Raw genomic sequence first — 22,682 nt, 5'->3', positions numbered from 1 at the left:
AACCCTCCCCCCCTCCATCTCCATGCAGGATAAAGAATGCTGTGTGCAATTGAGTCCTTGTGAAGGAAAAGCCTGTTGTAGTATATGCATTAAAACTGTGCTGTACTGTGCTACCAAATAATAGACTGTGTACTGCTGTGCTGCAAAGGAGAATGTACTGTTATTACTGGAGCCTGTTGCTCAAAGAGACATGTACATTGCATTGGCCGTGCCTCACTAAATGTTACTCTTCTACCATTTATGTGGACTCTTGTCAAATGTGTGTGATCAGCAAATTAATTTATCCTGTGCCTGAGAGAAGCTGCAGCCTATGGTTGCCCAGAATAATGGTTTCCCAAGGATTCCAACAAATTCTTGTAACCGATCTCGCCTCTATCTGTACTTAGGTGGCGTGCGTGTAACACATGATTGCAATATCTGTGAGTGCAATACAGAGGAACAGTATACGAGGAGTCCTTCACTGCCATTTATGATGAAGGAATCCATATCACCTGATAATCAAATTTGGCATGCAGAAAAAAAATGAGCTCCATTATTGACAATGCTATCCAGTGTACATCTTGCCACATGTATTTATTCCTTGAACAGTCGGTCGGGGTTGCTTACTGCTGCGCGAGAAATGTGCACGTTGTGCGTTTAGAAGCCCAGATACTGGATCTAAATGAGCAGCTGGCAACACTTTGATCCATTGACAACATGGAAAGGAGTCTGCTGCTCACTGAGCAGCAGCTCACTGGGGTAGATGTGGGGGAGGGTCGTTGTTGGGAGCTGCAGGACAGTGAGGTCGCTAGTTGGGTGACAGTTAGAAGGGGTGGTAGAGGGAAGAGTGCCAGGGAGGCTAGTCCTGATCTGGCACACCCCAATAAGTTTGCAAAGTTGGCAGATGAGGGGAGTGACGGTACAGGGGTAGCACTACTGCAGCAAGGCAAGTCCCCTGAAAGCCGGAGGAGTGTCAGCTCCAGTAAAGAGGGAAATAGGAGAGTAGGGAAGGCCAGGCTGGTGCCGGTAGTGGGGGACTCAATTATTAGGGGAACAGATAGGGCAATCTGTCACAAAGACAGTGTGCTGCCTACCTGGCACTCGAGTCCGGCACATCGCTGATCGGTTTGACAGATTACTGTGAGGGGCTAGTGAGGACCCAGCGGTCATGGTGCACATTGGCACAAATGACAAAGTTAGGGGTAGGTGGAAGGTCCTTAAAGATGATTTCAGGAAATTAGTCTGCAAGCTGAAAGCAAGGACCTCCAAGGTGGTATTCTCTGAAATACTACCGGTACCACGAGCCACGCCAGAGAGGCAACGGGAGATTAGGGAGATAAATAAGTGGCTCAAGAACTGGTGTAGGAAGGAGGGATTTGGGTTCCTAGAGAACTGGGCCAACTTCTCAGTTGGCTACAGACTCTCCACTAGGGATCGGCTGCACCTTAATGGGGAGGGTGCAGCTGTGCTGGGGGAGAAAATGGCTAGAAGGTTGGAGGAGTGTTTAAACTAGGGATTGGGGGGGAGGGTATTCATTTTATAGGTGGGGAAGATAGTGCAGATAGTGACCTGGGCACAAATAAAGAGATTGGGGGTGGGGTTAGAACAGTCAATAAAGTAAGAAGGAATAGAGGTACAGAGAGATACATAAAATGCATGTACACTAATGCCAGAAGCCTCACCAACAAAATGGAGGAATTAGAATTAATTTTGTTGGAAAATAATTATGACATTTTAGGGATATCTGAGACGTGGCTGGACGAGAGCCATGACTGGGCAGTTAATTTACAGGGCTATAGTCTGTTCAGAAATGACCGTACAAACAAGCGAGGGGATGGGGTGTTTATATGTAAAATCATCCGTAAAACCTGTCTTGCGGGAGGATATATGAGAATCTAATGAAAATGTAGAGTCCCTGTGGGTGGAGTTAAGGGGAGGGGGAAAAAATAATAAATTACTGATAGGGGTTTGTTATAAGTCTCCAAAAATAATGGAAGTAGCGGACAATATCCTCGTAAAGCAAATAGATGAAGCAGCGACTCAAGGAGAAGTCATTATTATGGGAGACTTCAACTACCCTGAAATACATTGGGGGACAGAAACATGTAGTTCAAGCAAAGGAAATAGGTTTTTGACTACTATGAGAGACAATTACCTTTCACAACTGGTTCAGGACCCAACAAGAAGGGGGGCACTGCTAGACCTAATATTAACCAATAGGCCAGACCGCATATCAAATATACGAGTTGGGGGTCACTTGGGTAATAGTGATCTCAAAATAATACGTTTTCATGTAACCTTTAATAAGATGTGTAGTAGAGGGGTTACAAGGACACTAAACTTCAGGAAGGCAAATTTCCAACGGTTAAGAAATGATCTTAGTGCAATAAACTGGGACGATATCCTGAGACATAAAGCTACACAAAGCAAATGGGAGACATTTATTAACATCCTGAATAGGACCTGTGCACAATATATACCTTATGGGAATAAACATGCTAGAAATAGGAGGAAACCACTATGGCTAAATAGAGCTGCAAGGGGCGCAATAAGTGACAGAAAGAAAGCATTTAGAGAACTAAAGCAAGTAGGTAGAGATGAGGCATTAAATAAATATAGAAAATTAAACAAATTATGTAAAAAACAAATCAAGGCAGCAAAGATTGAGGCAGAGAGAATCATTGCCAGAGAAAGTAAAAATAACCCCAAAATATTCTTTAACTACATAAATAGTAAAAAACTAAAAAATGATAGTGTTGGCCCCCTTAAAAATAGTCTGGGTGAAATGGTGGATGAGGATGAGGAAAAAGCCAATATGCTAAATGATTCTTTTTCAACCGTATTTACACAAGAAAATCGCATGACAGAAAACATGATTAGTGATAACAAAAATTCTCCAGTAAATGTCAATTACTTAACCCAGCAGGAAGTTTGGCGGCGTCTAAAAATCACTAAAGTTGACAAATCCCCGGGCCCGGATGGGATACACCCGTGAGTACTGCAGGAATTAAGTAATGTCATAGATAGAGCGTTATTTTTAATCTTTAAAGATTCCATAATAACAGGGTCTGTACCACAGGACTGGCGTATAGCAAATGTGGTGCCAATATTCAAAAAGGGGACAAAAACTGAACTCGGAAATTAGAGGCCGGTAAGCTTAACCTCTACTGTGGGTAAAATCCTGGAGGGTTTCCTAAGAGACGCTATGATAGAGTATCTGAAGAAGAATAACCTCATGACCCAACATCAACATCGGTTTACGAGGGACCGTTCCTGTCAAACTAATCTGATCAGTTTTTATGAGGAGGCAAGTTCTGGACTGGACCAAGGAAATGCAGTGGATGTTGTGTATATGGACTTTTCAAAAGCTTTTGAAACGGTTCCACACAAAAGGTGGATATATAAAATGAGAACAATGGGGATAGGGGAAATTATATGTATGTGGGTTAAGAATTGGCTCAGTGATAGGAAACAAAGGGTGGTTATTAATGGAAAACACTCAGACTGGGTCTCAGTTAACAGTGGGGTACCACAGGGGTCAGTATTGGGCCCCCTTCTTTTTAACATATTTATTAATGACTTTGTAGGGGGCATACAGAGTAATATTTCAATATTTGCAGATGACACTAAACTCTGCAGGGTAATCAATACAGAGGAGGACAATTTTATATTACAGGAGGATCTATGTAAACTAGAAGCTTGGGCTGATAAATGGCAAATGAGCTTTAATGGGGATAAATGTAAGATAATGCACTTGGGCAGAGGAAATAAAATGTATAATTATATGCTTAATTGTAAAACACTGGACAAAACTGTAACTGAAAAAGACCTGGGTGTATTGGTGGACTACAAGCTCACGTTTAGTGGCCAGTGTCATGCTGCTGCTGCAAAGGCAAATAAAATAATGGGATGCATTAAAAGAGGCATAGATGCTCATGAGGAGAACATAATTTTACCTCTATACAAGTCATTAGTGCGACCACACTTAGAATGCTGTGTACAGTTCTGGTCTCCGGTGTATAAGAAAGACATAGCTGAACTAGAGCGGGTGCAGAGAAGAGCGACCAAGGTTATTAGAGGACTGGGGGGTCTGCAATACCAAGACAGGTTATTACACATGGAGTTATTTACTATGGAAAAAATAAGGCTTAGGGGTGATCTTATTTCTATGTACAAGTATATGAGGGGACAGTACAAAGACCTTTCTACTGATCTATTTACTCTGAGGCCTGAGACGGGGACAAGGGGGCATCTTCAACGTCTGGAGTAGAGATGAGCGTTGTTCTACTCGAACTGTTCGCCAATCTCAAATTCGAGCTGTTTTGGGCGGTGTTCGAGCCGGTCGGCGAACACGAACAATTTGAGAAAAATTCGGCTGTTCGAGGTTATGTTCGATAACTGTTCGTGCACCAAAATCATAACTGGATTTTTTCTCAGTAATGATGAAAATTAATGTTAATACGCAGTTTGAGTGTACAGCGGGGCGGGGGGAGGGGCAGGGGATGGATCTCTGCAGGAACAATGAAGATCTCCATTTTTTTTTCTCTTTCCCGCATTTGCAGTGGGGAGGTGCAATCTGTCAGCCTATCAGCAGCGCACACACGGAGCGAAGTGCTTTTTTTCACACAAGCAAGGGCATGTGTGATTGGCAGTGTATGTCACATGTCCTTGCCCTATAAGACCAAGCCATTTTCCCCGTCGCCACCATTTTCTCACTGCTGCAGCTGCGTGTTAGACGGCACCGCTGTTGCTGTGTGCGCTATACCTTGTTAATTTCAAGCCAATTTTCGCACAAATATACAGATAGCTTGGGAGTAGGGAATAGTTGTGATTGCAGTCCTTTAAAGGACTAGGTTACAGCATTTCCTACGACTTTTATCAGGCAGGTCTGTGCTCTTAAATAGATAGATTGTGGGAGTAAAGACTAATTGTAATTGGAGTCCTTTTCAGGACTAGGTTACATCAGTTCCTATCAGTTTTTGCCAGGCAGGTCTGTGCCAGTGCTGTGCAAGTTTTTTTCACAGCATTTGGCTGAATCTAGCAAAGCTAATCCTTTTTGGCCTATTGCAGAGTGTGTTAGTCAGTGGAGTAGCCTATCTGTGTTGCAAGATATACCACCTGTGTATAGAATACCAATTTTTTTACTGCACCTAGTGAAGTAAAATCTTTTGGGCATAGCATCATTCTATTAGTCCATCTATACTGACCTCCATCAGGTTGCAAACTGAATATAATTTTTTTCTGCATCTAGCTCTGAAAAAATATTTGGGCTTCTAGCGGTGTGTGGGACTTGGTCTATTAGTCCATCTATACTGACCTCCATCAGGTTGCAAATTAAAAATAATTTTTTTCTGCATCTAGCTCTGAAAAAATATTTGGGCTTCTAGCAGTGTGTGGGACTTGGTCTATTAGTCCATCTATACTGACCTCCATCAGGTTGCAAATTAAAAATAATTTTTTTCTGCATCTAGCTCTGAAAAAATATTTGGGCTTCTAGCAGTGTGTGGGACTTGGTCTATTAGTCCATCTATACTGACCTCCATCAGGTTGCAAATTAAAAATATTTTTTTTCTTCATTTATCTCTGAAAAAATATTTGGGCTTCTAGCAGCGTGTGGGACTTGTTCTATTAGTCCATCTATACTGACCTCCATCAGGTTGCAAATTAAAAATAATTTTTTTCTGCATCTAGCTCTGAAAAAATATTTGGGCTTCTAGCAGTGTGTGGGACTTGGTCTATTAGTCCATCTATACTGACCTCCATCAGGTTGCAAATTAAAAATACTTTTTTTCTGCATCTAGCTCTGAAAAAATATTTGGGCTTCTAGCAGTGTGTGGGACTTGGTCTATTAGTCCATCTATACTGACCTCCATCAGGTTGCAAATTAAAAATAATTTTTTTCTTCATTTATCTCTGAAAAAATATTTGGGCTTCTAGCAGCGTGTGGGACTTGTTCTATTAGTCCATCTATACTGACCTCCATCAGGTTGCAAATTAAAAATAATTTTTTTCTGCATCTAGCTCTGAAAAAATATTTGGGCTTCTAGCAGTGTGTGGGACTTGGTCTATTAGTCCATCTATACTGACCTCCATCAGGTTGCAAATTAAAAATAATTTTTTTCTGCATCTAGCTCTGAAAAAATATTTGGGCTTCTAGCAGTGTGTGGGACTTGGTCTATTAGTCCATCTATACTGACCTCCATCAGGTTGCAAATTAAAAATAATTTTTTTCTTCATTTATCTCTGAAAAAATATTTGGGCTTCTAGCAGCATGTGGGACTTGTTCTATTAGTCCATCTATACTGACCTCCATCAGGTTGCAAATTAAAAATAATTTTTTTCTGCATCTAGCTCTGAAAAAATATTTGGGCTTCTAGCAGTGTGTGGGACTTGGTCTATTAGTCCATCTATACTGACCTCCATCAGGTTGCAAATTAAAAATAATTTTTTTCTGCATCTAGCTCTGAAAAAATATTTGGGCTTCTAGCAGTGTGTGGGACTTGGTCTATTAGTCCATCTATACTGACCTCCATCAGGTTGCAAATTAAAAATAATTTTTTTCTTCATTTATCTCTGAAAAAATATTTGGGCTTCTAGCAGCGTGTGGGACTTGTTCTATTAGTCCATCTATACTGACCTCCATCAGGTTGCAAATTAAAAATAATTTTTTTCTGCATGTAGCTCTGAAAAAATATTTGGGCTTCTAGCAGTGTGTGGGACTTGGTCTATTAGTCCATCTATACTGACCTCCATCAGGTTGCAAATTAAAAATAATTTTTTTCTGCATCTAGCTCTGAAAAAATATTTGGGCTTCTAGCAGTGTGTGGGACTTGGTCTATTAGTCCATCTATACTGACCTCCATCAGGTTGCAAATTGAATAAAAAAAATTTCTGCATCTAGCTCTGAAAAAATATTTGGGCTTCTAGCAGTGTGTGGGACTTGGTCTATTAGTCCATCTATACTGACCTCCATCAGGTTGCAAATTGAATAAAAAAAATTTCTGCATCTAGCTCTGAAAAAATATTTGGCCTTCTAGCAGTGTGTGGGACTTGGTCTATTAGTCCATCTATACTGACCTCCATCAGGTTGCAAATTAAAAATAATTTTTTTCTGCATCTAGCTCTGAAAAAATATTTGGGCTTCTAGCAGTGTGTGGGACTTGGTCTATTAGTCCATCTATACTGACCTCCATCAGGTTGCAAATTAAAAATAATTTTTTTCTGCATCTAGCTCTGAAAAAATATTTGGGCTTCTAGCAGTGTGTGGGACTTGTTCTATTAGTCCATCTATACTGACCTCCATCAGGTTGCAAATTAAAAATAATTTTTTTCTTCATTTATCTCTGAAAAAATATTTGGGCTTCTAGCAGCGTGTGGGACTTGTTCTATTAGTCCATCTATACTGACCTCCATCAGGTTGCAAATTAAAAATAATTTTTTTCTGCATGTAGCTCTGAAAAAATATTTGGGCTTCTAGCAGTGTGTGGGACTTGGTCTATTAGTCCATCTATACTGACCTCCATCAGGTTGCAAATTAAAAATAATTTTTTTCTGCATCTAGCTCTGAAAAAATATTTGGGCTTCTAGCAGTGTGTGGGACTTGGTATGTTAGTCCATCTATACTGACCTCCATCAGGTTGCAAATTGAATAAAAAAATTTTCTGCATCTAGCTCTGAAAAAATATTTGGGCTTCTAGCAGTGTTTGGGACTTGGTCTATTAGTCCATCTATACTGACCTCCATCAGGTTGCAAATTAAAAATAATTTTTTTCTTCATTTATCTCTGAAAAAATATTTGGGCTTCTAGCAGCGTGTGGGACTTGTTCTATTAGTCCATCTATACTGACCTCCATCAGGTTGCAAATTAAAAATAATTTTTTTCTGCATCTAGCTCTGAAAAAATATTTGGGCTTCTAGCAGTGTGTGGGACTTGGTCTATTAGTCCATCTATACTGACCTCCATCAGGTTGCAAATTAAAAATAATTTTTTTCTTCATTTATCTCTGAAAAAATATTTGGGCTTCTAGCAGCGTGTGGGACTTGTTCTATTAGTCCATCTATACTGACCTCCATCAGGTTGCAAATTAAAAATAATTTTTTTCTGCATCTAGCCCAGCCAATAGTTTTGGCCTAATACCACAGTTTGGCCACTCAGCTCTGCTCGGTTACCATCCATTGTTTTTTTGTGCAAACAACTCAAGAGTTGTGAATTAGTTAACCACCAAAATGAGTGGAAAAAGGCCTGCTGCTGGTGGAAAGGGGAATAGGCGTGTTGGGAAGGGGAAAAAAGGTTGTGTCCGTGGGGTAGGTGCAGAAGAAAGACCATCTTCCAGCCAAACTAAAATGTCTACTTCTTTTAGCGGACAATGTGATAAGATCCCTTTCTTACGGCCACGCCAATCGCTACAAATTCCAGATGAGGCACAAAAACAGCAGGTGCTTCAACGGATATCAAGTGCTCCTTTAAGTGGGCTCTCCTCCACATCAACTTCAACATCACAAATACTCCAGTCCTCAAAGGTGTCACCCAAATCGCACTTGCTTCCTCACAGCTCCCAAATCTCCAGCTGCCCATCTGAGTATGAGGTAGAACAGATGGTTGAGTCTGCAGAGCTGTTTACTCATACTATAGCCTGGGAATCAGAGGTCGACTCCAGCGCTTCTGTGAATCCAGACGAGGAAATGATCTGCACTGATGCCCAGAATCTTTATGAGTCGGATCCAGGACCAGACACAGAAGGTTCTGACCATAATGTAGACCCTCATTCCCAAACTGTAACTCCTGTTGGTGGAGACAATGAGGAAGACGATGATAAGACTCAAATACCTGATTGGAGCGATAACTTTAGTTTTTTGTCAGGGCAGGAACAGGTTGGCTCTGAGGACGACGGGTGTGATAACGCACAGGGTGATGATGATGAGGTCGGAGATCCCACTTACTGTCAACCCACAGTCAGCCAAGAGATGAGGTCAGCAGAGGAGGTGGAGGAAGATGCTAGTGACGACGAGGTCAGGTTGCGCCTTCCTGGACAGAGACATAGTACTGGAAGCACGTCAACAACTGCATCCTCAAACACAACTCTGCCTCTCACCACAAGTCGTGGTGGCTCTTCAGGTCGCATGGGTGCTAAGCCTTGCATAGCCTGGGCATTTTTTCAGATCGATAAAGATGACCCAACTCGTGTTATCTGTAACATTTGTCAGCAAAAGCTAAGTAGAGGCCAAAAAATACATAGTTTGAGTACTTCATGCATGAACCGGCACATGGACATGAAGCATAAGTTGCAGTGGGAAGCTCAGTGTGCTACAATGCGGCCTAGCCGGCCGGGCCAATCACCGTCTGCCATATCTTGTGCATCCGCGGCCTCTTCATCCTCTGTGACTGGGGGGACAGCAGTCACACCTGTTTTGGGGCGCAGACCTGCCACCTCTTTACCCGCAACAGCCAGCGTGATTGGCAGGTCATCATTTTCTTTGGAGGTGGTAACACCAGCTGGTGTTGAGCGCTGTCCGACATCGATAGCACCACCTTTGGATCAAGGCAACCTAACATGTCCGCCTGCATCTTCCTCACAGACCGGCAGTTTGCCGGGGACACCCTTATCAACCCCGTCTAAGCACAATAGCCAGCCCTCGGTCCCTCAGATGTGGACAAGTAAAAGACCATTTCCTCCTAGCCATGAGAAAGCTAAGAGGTTGAATTTCACCATCTGCAAGCTCTTGGCTACAGAAATGCTGCCTTTCCGCCTGGTGGACACAGAGGATTTTCGAGACCTTATGTCCGTCGCAGTGCCCCAGTACCAGATGCCCAGTCGGCACTACTTCTCAAAGAAAGGTGTGCCTGCGCTCCACCAGCATGTCGCACACAACATCACCGCTTCTTTGAGAAACTCTGTGTGTGACAGGGTGCATTTCACCACAGACACTTGGACGAGTAGGCATGGAAAGGGGCGTTACATGTCGCTGACTGGGCACTGGGTAACTATGGTGACAGCAGGACAAGGGGCTGCTGTCCAAGTCTTGCCGTCCCCACGAGTTGTGCGTCAATCCTCTTTATGTCAAAGTTCCTCCACTGCTTCTGCCTCCTCAACCTCCTCTCGGTCTTCCACCTGCACCCAAAGCCTGTCTGGTCATGCCACAAGCTTTCTAACTGCGCAGAAGGGATCCTGCACACCTCCTTACTATGCTGGCAGTAGGGCTCAACGTCATCAGGCGGTTTTTACATTGAAATGTCTGGGAAATGTGAGTCACACAGCTGAGGAGTTGTGGTCAGCTCTGGAGAACCAATTTCATGAATGGTTGTCTCCACTGGACCTGAAACCAGGGAAGGCCGTGTGCGACAATGCTGCAAACCTGGGTGCGGCCCTTCGCCGGGGCAATGTCACACACGTGCCTTGTATGGCTCACGTGTTGAACCTGGTTGTCCAGCAATTTTTAGCCCACTATCCCAGACTAGATGGCCTTCTGCAGAGGGCACGGTCGCTGTGTGCTCACTTCCGCCGTTCGCATCCCGCAGCTCAGCGACTTACATCTCTACAGAAGTCGTTGGGCCTGCCACTTCACCGGCTAAAATGCGATGTGCCTACCCGGTGGAATTCAACTCTGCACATGTTGCAGCGACTGTGGCAGCACCGACAAGCCCTGGTGCAATACGTTCTGACGTATAGCCTGGGCCAACGAGATTCAGAGGTGGGGCAAATCACGCTGGAGGAGTGGTCTCAGATCAGGAACCTATGCACCCTTCTGCACAGTTTTGAAATGGCGACGAAGATGTTTAGTGCTGACGATGCCATTATCAGCATGACTATTCCGGTGATTTACATGCTGGAGCACATGTTAAACAGAATTCGGAGTCAGGTGGTGGCACAAGAGGAGGTGGAGGAAGTAGAGGAGGAGGAGTTGTATGCGGAAGGGCTAACATCTGCAAGGTCCAGACGGTCGGCAGCACCAAGGCGGCAGGCATGTGAGGGTGGGGGAGATGGTTTTACCAGGGCGCATGGTAGCAGCCAAACTAGTGAGGAAGGTGCAGGAGCCCAGGAAGAAGTGGAGGACGAACTGATGGAAGACTCATCAGATGAGGGAGACCTTGATCACATTTCTGTTGTGCGAGGTTGGGGGGAGAGGACAGAGGAAGGAAGCATGATTGTTACCTCGCCACCAACACAACAGGGACTTGGTGCTCCTGGATGCGCAACACACATGAGTGCCTTCTTGCTGCACTACCTGCAACATGACCCTCGAATTGTGAGAATTAGAAATAATCCTGACTACTGGGTTGCCACACTGTTAGATCCCCGGTACAAAAGTAAATTTGCAGAAATTATTCCTGCCATAGAAAGGGATGCACGCATGCAGGAGTATCAGCAGAGACTGTTGCAGAATCTTACATGTGCTTTTCCACAAAATACCAGTGGTGCACGTAGTGAATCTCACAGTTCCAACTTGCCAACCGTGGGACCGTCAAGTGTTCAGCACTCAAACCGTAACAGAACCACAGTATCTGCTGGTAACATCAATTTTGCGGAATCATTTCACCACTTTTTTAGCCCATCCTTTGCAAGGCCACAGGAGACAAGAAGTCTGACACATAGTCAACGCCTAGAGACGATGGTACAGGAGTATCTCCAAGTAAACATTGAAGCCACGACTGTGTCACTGGACCCTTGCTCTTTTTGGGCTTCCAATCTGGATAAATGGCCGGAGCTAGCCACTTACGCCTTGGAGATCTTGTCATGCCCCGCAGCCAGCGTTCTGTCTGAACGTGTGTTCAGCGCTGCTGGTGGTGTGCTGACAGATAAGCGCACGCGGCTCTCCACTGATAATGTAGACAGACTCACGTTCATAAAGATGAACAAATCATGGATCCGAAACGACTTTTCTACCCCTGTGTCATCCTGGGGAGAGTAAAAGCTTGATGATTGGTTAAAATCACCCTACCAACCGTTTTAAGCTTTCAAATTACTAATCATGTTTATCTGTATCTTGACTGGAAAATAATTTGGGCTTTGTAGCAGTGTGCAGCACTGATCCTATTAGGCCATCTATAATAAGCTTCACCAGATTTAAAATTAAAAATAATTTTTAGCTGCATCTAGCCCGGAAAATAATTTTGGGGCTCCGAGATGCGCAAGACACATAAGTGCCTTCTTGCTGCACTACCTGCAGCATGACCCTCATATTGTCAGAATTCGAAGTAATCATGACTACTGGGTTGCCACACTCTTAGATCCCCCAAACTTTTCGATCAACCTTTTCATTTTAATAAAGACCAAAAAAATGGTCATTTTTGAAATTATAAGCATTAGCAGGTTGTTAGAAACTGAAATCAAACAGTTTTCAACTCAAAATTTTATTCTAGGTGATGTTACATTTTCACATAGGACCCCTTGTTCGAAAGGAGCTTCTGAACTCTCTCGTCCATTGAATTTGTCAGGTTTTGGATGGTTTCTGCTTCAATTGTTTTGCATGAGGACAGAATACCCTCCCAGAGCTGTTGTTTAGATGTGAACTGCCTCCCACCATCATAGACACTCCTTTTAATGATGCTCCAAAGGTTCTGAATGGGGTAGAGGTCAGGGGAGCATGGGGGTCACACCATAAGTTTGTCCCCTTTTATGCCCATATCAGCCAGAGATGCAGATGTTTTATGTGCAGCATGAGATGGTGCATTATCATGCAGAAAAATGATCTTGCTGTGAAATACACGGTTCTTCTTCTTGAACCATGGCAGGAAGTGCTGTTTGAGAAAATCCACATACATTATGGAGTTCATCTTTAGCGCCTTCAGGGATCCTAAAGGGGCCGACAATCTCTCTCCCCATGATTCCAGCCCAAAACATTACTCCACCTCCTCCTTGTTGGCGCTGTAGCCGTGTTTGCGTGGGGTGTCCATCAACCAGCCATCCTCCACTCCATTCATCTGGACCATCGAGCGCTGCACGGCACTCATCCGTGAACAAAACAGTTTTGAAATCAGTCTTCATGTAATGTTTGGCCCACTGGAGCCGTTTCTGCTTGTGTGAAGTGGATAGAGGAGGTCGACAGGATGGCTTATGCACAGCTGCAAACCTCTGAAGGACCCTGCATCTTGTTGTTCGGGGGACGTTGGAGGCACAAGCAGCTTCAAAAACTTGTCTGCTGCTATGACAAGGCTTTTTTGCCGCTGCTGTTTCAACCTGACGTAATTGCCTGTAGGAAAGAGTCCTCAATTTGCCCTTATCAGCACGCACACGTGTGTACTGTGAATCAGCTACATACTTCTTGATTGCCAAGACACTTCATCCTGATCATCGCACAATGTTGATTGTAGTCATGCCTTGACCTAAACACTCCACAATTTGTTGCTTCTCAGCAGTCGACACATCCTTTTTCTTTCCCATTTTGGCAGAAAATGTAGGCTGCTTAATAATGTGAGAGAGCCTTCTTAAGTAGTCTTGCCTTTCATTGGACACACCTGCCAAACTAATTAGCACAGGTGTCTGCAATTGCTTACAGTGATATAAAGAGCCCTGACACACATCACCATCAATGAGTTTAACTGACAAACAAACAAATTCTTCCCTTATCACTCCTAAACACTTTTTGCATAATAATTTGGAACGCGGTGTACATGTGCTTTTCCACAAAACACCAGTGGTTCACGTAGTGAATCTTACAGTTCTAACTTGCCAACCGTGGTCTGTATGGAATTGTTCAATAAAGGGCCCAAAATTAAGATAACATAGATGGGAGAGGTCTCTATGAATAGGAATTCCTAAGTATTTGATACCCTGTGAGGGCCAGGCAAAGGGAAAGTTGGACTGGATGGAATCCTAGATGGATTTAGGGAGGGAGACATCGAGGGCCTCAGACTTCGCTGCATTGATTTTAAAATTTTACCATGTAACAAAGTGATCTATTTCAGCCATAACAGCAGGGATGGATATATGTGATTGAGTGATATATACTAGGACATCATCAGCAAATAGAGAGCACTTGTACTCGGTGCCTCCCACCTCAATCCACCTAATATTGGGGTTATGGCGAATTGATGAGAGCAGGTGCTCCGTCACTAGGATGTATAAGAGAGGGGACAGAGGACATCCCTGCCTTGTCCCATTGGTGATTGTGAAAGGTGATGAAAATGTTCTGACGCACCCCCTGGGCCTTGGGACACCCGGAGCCGGACACTTTTTGGTGGATGCTGGTGGTTGTAGTCTTCTGGGGGCGATCCGGTTCCGTGGCTCAGGGCGGTCAAACCAGTGGCGGAACTATTTATGTGGTTTTGATGTTTAAATGTCCGACTACGCCACCCGTGGATTGCGGTCAGAGTGAACCGCCGCTACAGGGCAGACCGCTAAGGCTGGTGTTGTGGGTGCAGCAGAGCGTAGCATAACTCCCCACGGGAGGAGTATAGCCTCAGGGCAGTGTATGCGGAGGATGGGGGTGATGGTGCAGGGCAGCAGCAGTAACGACACGGAGTCAGTGATGCAGTTCAGGGCCTTTACTCACAGTTCTTATTATCCAGACCACGTCTGCAGGTAACGGCTGCCCACGTCGTACTGTGCTCACCAGGTGAGGGGCTCAGACAACTCCCAGATAACTTTGGAGCGCTTCACAGGACCCCCTTTGTGTGTCCTTTGTCTGGCCTTTCTTACCAACACTTCTGTCCGGCTGCCTCGGGCCTCCTCTTGGTAAACTTGGCGCCAGTTTCCCTGACCCTATGTGGTGCCTTCCTAGCGGGTGGAGCAAGGGGCTGCGCCACATAAAATGTCAGAGCCTCCGGTTTCTAGCTGAGGGTCGTTTCCTGCCTTCACTAGTTCGGGGACCGGTCTCCCCCTTTGGCCTGACCCCTCCACGCAGGTGGATTCGGGCGTGCGGTGGCGACTCGCCCGTCCGCACCCCTGGGATCCCTTCATTCCTCGTTCCTGGAGCCTTCTCCACTCCTCTTCCTTCCTTCTCCCTCTTGCAGGCCTGGGCCTCTGTTACTAGGCCTGCCTCCGGAGCAGAGCTCATGCAGAGCCCCTGCTCCCTGCCACTTCTGCTCAGACTTCTCTGCACTGAACTAAGATGGTGCCCACCTTTTATACTCCCTTCTCAATGCACCCAGGAACTGCTTCCTCCCTGCTCCTGCACTGCAGGGTTCCCCTTCCTCAGTGTTCCCTCCCCCCACTCCAGCCAGGGACAGGGACTGTCGTGCCCATCTCAGGGGCATATTGGTCGCCCTGCCCCACGGCAATGTGGTGTAATGCATGCAGGTGTCGGGTCCTGATCCACACTCCATCCTTATCTGAGAGTGAGATATCACACCTCTGGGTGAGGTGCAATACGTCTGTAGCAACCGAGCCCTCGGTGCTACAGTTCCATTTATCTTCAGCCTAGGTGACGTATTGTGATACAGGGCCGTGATTTTGGCTATAAAAGGGTCCCCTAGACCCCTACCCCAAGCTTTTTAAGAGAATCATATATGGTGTGCCAGGAGACTCTATGGAATGCTTTCTCAGCATCCAACGAGAGTATCTACTTACAAATTTTTAACTGCATCTAGCCCAGGAAATACTTTGTGCCTAGTAGCAGTGTCTGCTAGTCAGCGGATTATCCCGGCTGTTAAGCAAGCTACACCACCTGTAGTTTGGACACTTAAGTTTTTCAAAGGAAATGCTTCGGGACCACGGGATACTTAGTGAAGAGCATCAGGAGGCACCCCAAGGCATAGGGGCTGGGACTGGCACTAGGATGCCTTGCGGTGGACAGCCGAGCTCGATCCTTATAAAAGCTTTTTAACTGCAGCAGCTTTAGTGGACGCTACTGGAGCTGGAATTACGCGGCTGCTGGCATGAGACTTGCCCTCCAATAGATCCTTGCAAATGGATTTAAAGTGTATTCATTCAAATTAGAGGGACAATTTAAATTAAAAAGCTTAGAGCTGCCTACACCACAGGGGGGCTCTCTCGACCCAACAGCGGACAGGCACCAGTATTGGGAGAGGGGGGCTGGCCATCAGGGTTCACCGCGGCTCTGGCACAAACCCGGAGACACGGAGGTGGCACGGGCAGGAGCGGACTGAACGTGTCGGCTTCTCACTTTTTGGATTTTAGAAGGGCATGACATGCCTATATCTGTGTCTCCCCCTCCTTTTACTCCTCCACCTCTTTTCTTTTCGCATGACTATATGTACTTGTCACTTTTCCATGTGTTAGTTGTGTCTTCTGAGCAGTTTGTCAGCTTTTGGACACCTTTGAAGGTGTTTTCTATGTGTTTCTATGTGTTTTTGTTTGCCTGCCATTGGTTTTAACGGTGTTCGAAGGTGTTCGACGAACAGTTCGACGAACAGTTCGGCGAACACACGGGTGTTCGACGAACCGAACCGAACTCGAACACTACGGGGGTGGCTCAACACTAGTCTGGAGGAAAGAAGGTTTAATCATAATCACAGACGGGGATTCTTTACTGTAAGAGCAATGAGACTATGGAACTCTCTGCCGCATGATGTTGTAATGAGTGATTCACTATTAAAATTTAAGAAGGGCATGGATGATTTTCTTGAAAAGTATAATATTACAGGTTATAAATACTAGATTCCTTGATAGGGTGTTGATCCAGGGAACTAGTCTGATTGTCGTATGGAGTCGGGAAGGAATTTTTTTCCCCAATGTGGAGCTTAGTGTTTGCCACATGGGTTTTTTTTGCCTTCCTCTGGATCAACAAGTTAGGTTATGGGCTGAACTAGATGGACTTAGTCTTCCTTCAACCTTAAAACTATGTTAAAACTATGTTAGTATGAAGTAGTGCTGTTGCTTCAAAAGCATCCAGCAACAAGAGGGTTTAACACACTCACAAAAAACAGGGAGTGGTTAGCAGACCCACAGGGGGATTTTGGTGAACTTGTGTACTGTTCTGGCTAGAGCCAAAGGGAGAAGTGGTGTGTGTGATCTGTATCTCACAAAAGTGCAGGAAAGAGAACAGGATTCAAGTCCAGGGTGAAGCTCAACACAAGTCAGATACCCTGCACTGTTAGTTCAGGAAGTCTATCATTGGACAGGAAGATAATGAAAGGCATGAATTTTGTCACAGAGATCATCTTCCTCATCAAATCCTTCCCCCCTCCATCTCCATGCAGGATAAAGAATGCTGTGTACAATTGAGTCCTTGTGAATGAAAAACCTGTTGTGTATGCATTAAAACTGTGCTGTACTGCGCTACCGGATAACTGACTGTGTACTGCTGTGCTGCAATGGAGACAGTACTGTTATAACTGGAGCATGTTGCTCAAAGAGACATTTACTTTGCACTGGCTATGCCTTATTAAATGTTACTGTACTACTGTTTATGAGGACTCTTGTCAAATGTGTCTAGTCAGCAAATGAATCTGTCCTGTGCCTGAGAGAAGCTGCAGCCTATGGCTGCCCGGAATAATGGTTCCCCCAGGATTCCAACAAATTCATGTAACCGATCTCGCCCCTATCTGAACTTAGTCGGTGTGCTTGTAACACATAATTACAATATCTGTGAGTGCAATACAGAGGAAGAGTATTCGAGGAGTCCTTCACTGCCATTTATGATGAAGGAATCCATATAACCTGATAATCATATGTGGCATGCAGAAGTAGTGCTGTTGCTTCAAAAGCATCCAGCAGCTAGAGGGATTAACACAGTCACAATAGACAGGAAGTGGTTAGCAGAGCGCCAGGGGTATTGTGGGGAATTTGTGTACTATTCTGACTACAGCCAACGGGAGAAGTGGTGTGTGTGATCTGTATTTCACAAAAGTGCAGGAAAGAGAAAAGGATTCTAGTCCAGGGTGAAGCTCAACACAGGTCAGCTACCCTGCACTGTTAGTTCAGGTAGGCTTTCATTGGGCAGGAAGATAAGGACTGGAAGGATTTTTGACACAGAAATCATCTTCCTCATCAAACCCCTCCCCCTCTCCATCTCCATGCACGATAAAGAATGCTGTGTACAATTGAGTCCTTGTGAAGGAAAAACCTTTGGTTGTGTTTCCATTAAAAATGTGCTGTACTGTGCTACATGATAATAGACTGTTTACTGCTATGCTGCAAAAGAGAATGTACTGTTATTACTGGAGCCTGTTGCTCAAAGAGACCTTTACATTGCACTGGCTGTGCCTCATTAAATGTTAGTGTTCTACCTTTTATGAGGACTCTTGTCAAATGTGTCTGGTCAGCAATTGAATCTGTCCTGTGCCTGAGAGAAGCTGCAGCCTATGGTTGCCCGTAAAAACAGTTCCCCCAGTATTCCATCGAATTCATGTATCCTGTATCGTCCCGATCTGAACTTAGGCGGCCTGCTTGTAACACATATGATTACAATACGTGGGATTGCAATACTGAGGACCAGTATACGAGGAGTCCTACACTGCCATTTATGATGAAGGAATAAATATCACATGATAAATGTGGCATGCAGAAGTAGTGCTGTTGCTTCAAAAGCATCCGGCAAGTAGAGGGGTTAATAGAGTCACAACAGACAGGGAGTGGTTAGCAGAAGCCCAGGGGTATTGTGGTGAATTTGTGTACTATTCTGACTGCAGCCAAAGGGAGAAGTGGTGTGTGTGATCTGTATCTCACAAAAGTGCAGGAAAGAGAACAGGATTCAAGTCCAGGGTGAAGCTCAACACAGGTCAGATACCCTGCACTGTTAGTTTCATTGGGCAGGAAGATAAGGACTGAAGGAATTGTGTCACAGAAATCATCTTCCTCATCAAACCCCCCTCCAAATCCATGCACGATAAAGAATGCTGTGTACAAATGAGTCCTTGTGAAGGAAAAACCTGTGGAGGTGTATCCATTAAAAATGTGCAGTACTGTGCTACCTGATAATAGACTGTGTACTGCTATGCTGCAAAGGAGACTGTACTGTTATTACTGGAGCCTGTTGCTCAAACAGACATTTACATTGCACTGGCCATGCCTCATGCCTCATTAACTTTTACTGTTCTACCGTTTATGAGGACTCTTGTCAAATGTGTCTGTTCAGCAATTGAATCTGTCCTTTGCCTGAGAGAAGCTGCAGCCTATGGTTGCTGTAATAACAGTTCCCCCAGTATTCCATCGAATTCATGTATCCGGTCTCGGCCTTATCTGAACTTAGGAAGCTTGCGTGCAACACATATGATTGCAACACCTGGGAGTGCAGTACAGAGAACCAGTTTACGAGGAGTCCTACACTGCAATTTATGATGAATTAATCCATATCACCTGATAATTATATGTAGCCTGCAGCAGTAGTGCTGTTGCTTCAAAAGCATCCAGCAACTAGAGGGGTTAGCACAGTCACAAGAGAAAGGGAGTGGTTTGCAGAGCCCCAGGGGGATTATGGAGAATTTGTGTACTATTCTGACTGCAGTGGTGTGTGTGACGTGTATCTCACAAAAGTGCAGTAAAGAGAACAGAATTCAAGTCCTGGGTGAAGCTCAACACAGGTCAGATACCCTGCACTGTTAGTTCAGGAAGTCTTTCATTGGGCAGGAAGTTAAGAACAGGAAGGAATTGTGTCACAGAAATCATATTCCTCATCAAACCCCCCACCTCCATCTCCATGCACGATAAAGAATGCTGTGTGCAATTGAGTCCTTGTAATGGAAAAACCTGTGGTTGTGTATCCATTAAAAATGTGCTGTTCTGGGCTACCTGATATTAGACTGTGTACTGCTATGCCACCTATGAGACTGTACTGTTATTACAGGAGCCTGTTTCTCAAAGAGACATTTACATTGCACTGGCTGTGCCTCATTAATTGTTACTGTTCTACAATTTAAGAGGACTCTTGTCACATGTGTGTGGTCAGCAATTGAATCTCTCCTGTGCCTGAGAGAAGCCAAAGTCTATGGTTTCCCGTAATAACAGTTCCCCCAGTATTCCAACATATTCATGTTTCCGGTCCCGCCCCTATCTGAACTTAGGCGGCGTGCGTGTAACACACATTATTACAATACCTGGGAGTGAAATACAGAGGACCAGTATATGAGGAGTCCTACACTACCATTCATGATGAAGGAATCCATATCACCTGATATATATGGCATGCAGAAGTAGTGCTCTTGCTTCAAAAGCATCCAGCAACTAGAGGTTATAACACAGTCCCAAGAGACAGGGAGTGGTTAGCAGAGCCCCAGGGGAATTGTGGGGAACTTGTATACTATTCTGGCTGCAGCCAAAGAGAGAAGTGGTGTGTGTGATCTGTATCTCACAAAAGTGCAGGAAATAGAACAGGATTCAAGTCCAGGGTGAAGCTCAACACAGGTCTTATACCCTGCACTGTTAGTTCAGGAATGCTATCATTGGGCAGGAAGATAAGGACTGGAAGGAATTATGTCACAGAGAGTATCTCCCTCATCAAACCCTTCCCTCCTCCATCTCCATGCAGAATTACAATATCTGTGAGTGCAATACAGAGGACCAGTTTACGAGAAGTCCTACACTGCCATTTATGATGAAGGAACACCTATCACCTTATAATCATATGTAACATGAAGAAGTAGTGCTTTTACTTCAAAAGCATCCAGCAACTAGACAGGTTAACACAGTCATAAGAGACAGGGTGTGGTTAGCCGAGCCCCAGGGGGATTGTGGGGAACTTGTTTACTATTCTGGCTCCATCCAAAGGGAGAAGTGGTGTGTGTAATATGTTTCTCACAAAAGTGCAGGAAAGAGAACAGCATTCAAGTCCAATGAGAAGCCCAACACAGGTCAGATACCCTGCACTGTTAGTTCAATAAGTCTACCATCAGGCAGGAAGATAAGGACTGGAAAGAATTGTTTCACAGAGAGTATCTCTCCCATCAATCCCCCCCCTCCCTCTCCATGCAGGATAAATAATGCTGTGTACAACTGAGTCCTTGAGAAGGTAAAGCCTGTTGTTGTGTATGCATTAAAACTGTGCTGTACTGTGCTACCTGATAATAGACTTTGTACTGCTGTGCTGCAAAGGAAACTGTACTGTTATTACTGGAGCCTGTTGCTCAAATAGACATTTACATTGCACTGGATGAGCCTCATTAAATGTTACTGTTCTACAATATATGTGGTCTCTTGTTAAATGTGTCTTGTCAGCAATTGACTCTGTCCTATGCCTGAAAGAAGCTGCAGCCTATGGTTGCCCAGAATAATGGTTCCCCCTGGATTCCAACAATTTAATGTAACCGGTCGCGCCCCTATCTCAACTTAGGGAGTGTTCGTGTAACACATATGATTACTGTATCTGTAAGAGCATTACAGGGGACCAGTATACGAGAAATCCTACACTGCCATTTATGATGAAGAAATCCATATCACCTGATAATCATGTGTAGCATGCAGAAGTAGTGCTTTTGCTTCAAAAGCATAAAGCAACTAGAGAGGTTAACATAGTCACAAGAGACAGGGAGTGGTTAGCAGAGCCCCAAGGGGATTGTGGGAAACTTGTGTACTATTCTGGCTGCAGCCAAAAGGAGAAGAGGTGTGTGATTTGTATCTCGCAAAAGTGCAGGAAAGAGAACAGGATTCAAGATCAGGGTGAAGCTCAACACAGGTTAGATACCCTGCACTGTTAGTTCAGGAAGCCTATCATTGTCAGGAAGATAAGGACTGGAAGGAACTGTGTCACAGAGATCATCTTCCTCATCAATCTCCCCTCTCCATCTCCATGCAGGATAAATAATGCTGGGTACAATTGAGTCCTTGTAAATGAAAAAACAGTGGTTGTGTATCCATTAAAACTGTGCTGTACTGTGCTACCTGATAATAGACTGTGTACTGCTGTGCTGCAAAGGAGTTTGTACTGTGATTACTAGAGCCTGTTGCTTAAAGAGACACTTACATTGCACTGGCCATGTCTCATTAAATGTTACTATTCTATCCTTTATGAGGAATCTTGTCAAATGTGTCTATTCAGCAATTGAATCTTTCCTGTGCCTGAGAGAAGCTGCAGCCTATGGTCACCCAGAATAAATGTTCCCCCAGGATTCCAACGTATTCATGTAACTTTTCTCACCCCTATCTGAACTTAGGCAGTGTGCGTGTAACACATATGATTACAATACCTATGAGTGCAATACAGAGGACCAGTATACGAGGAATCCTACACTACCATGTATGATGAAGGAATCCATATCACCTGATAACCATATGTGGCATGCAGAAGCAGTGCAGTTGCTTCAAAAGCATCCAGCAACTAGAGGGGTTAACAGAGTCACAAGAGATAGGGAGTGGTTAGCAGAGCCCCAGGGGGATTGTGGGAAAGTTGTATACTTTTCTGGCTGCTGCCAAAAGGAGAAGTGGTGTGTTTGATATCTCTCTCAGAAAAGTGCTGGAAAGAGAAAGGGATTAAAGTCCAGGGTGAAGCTCAACACAGGTCAGAAACCCTGCACTGTTACTTCAGGAAGTCTCTTATTGGACAGGAAGATAAAGACTGGAAGGAATTGTTTCACAGAGATCATCTTCGTCACCAGCCCCCCCCCCCCTCCGTCTCCATGCAGGATAAAGAATGCTGCATACAATTGAGTCCTTGTGAAGGAAAAAACTGTGGTTGTTTATCCATTAAAACTGTGCTGTACTGTGCTACCGGATAATAGACTGTGCACTGCTGCACTGCAAAGGAGACTGTACTGTTATTACTGGAGCCTGTTGCTCAAAGAGACATTTACTTTGCACTGGCCATGCCTCAATAAATGATACTGTTCTACCGTTTATGAGGACTCTTGTCAAATGTGTCAAGTCAGCAATTGA

This window comes from Phyllobates terribilis, unplaced genomic scaffold (genome assembly GCF_046119375.1).
Source record: "Phyllobates terribilis strain yellow unplaced genomic scaffold, ASM4611937v1 Scaffold_7__3_contigs__length_470593459, whole genome shotgun sequence".
NCBI classification, from domain to species: domain Eukaryota; kingdom Metazoa; phylum Chordata; class Amphibia; order Anura; family Dendrobatidae; genus Phyllobates; species Phyllobates terribilis.
The sequence above is the reverse complement of the archived record's forward strand: the minus strand, read 5'-3'. Positions refer to the sequence as shown.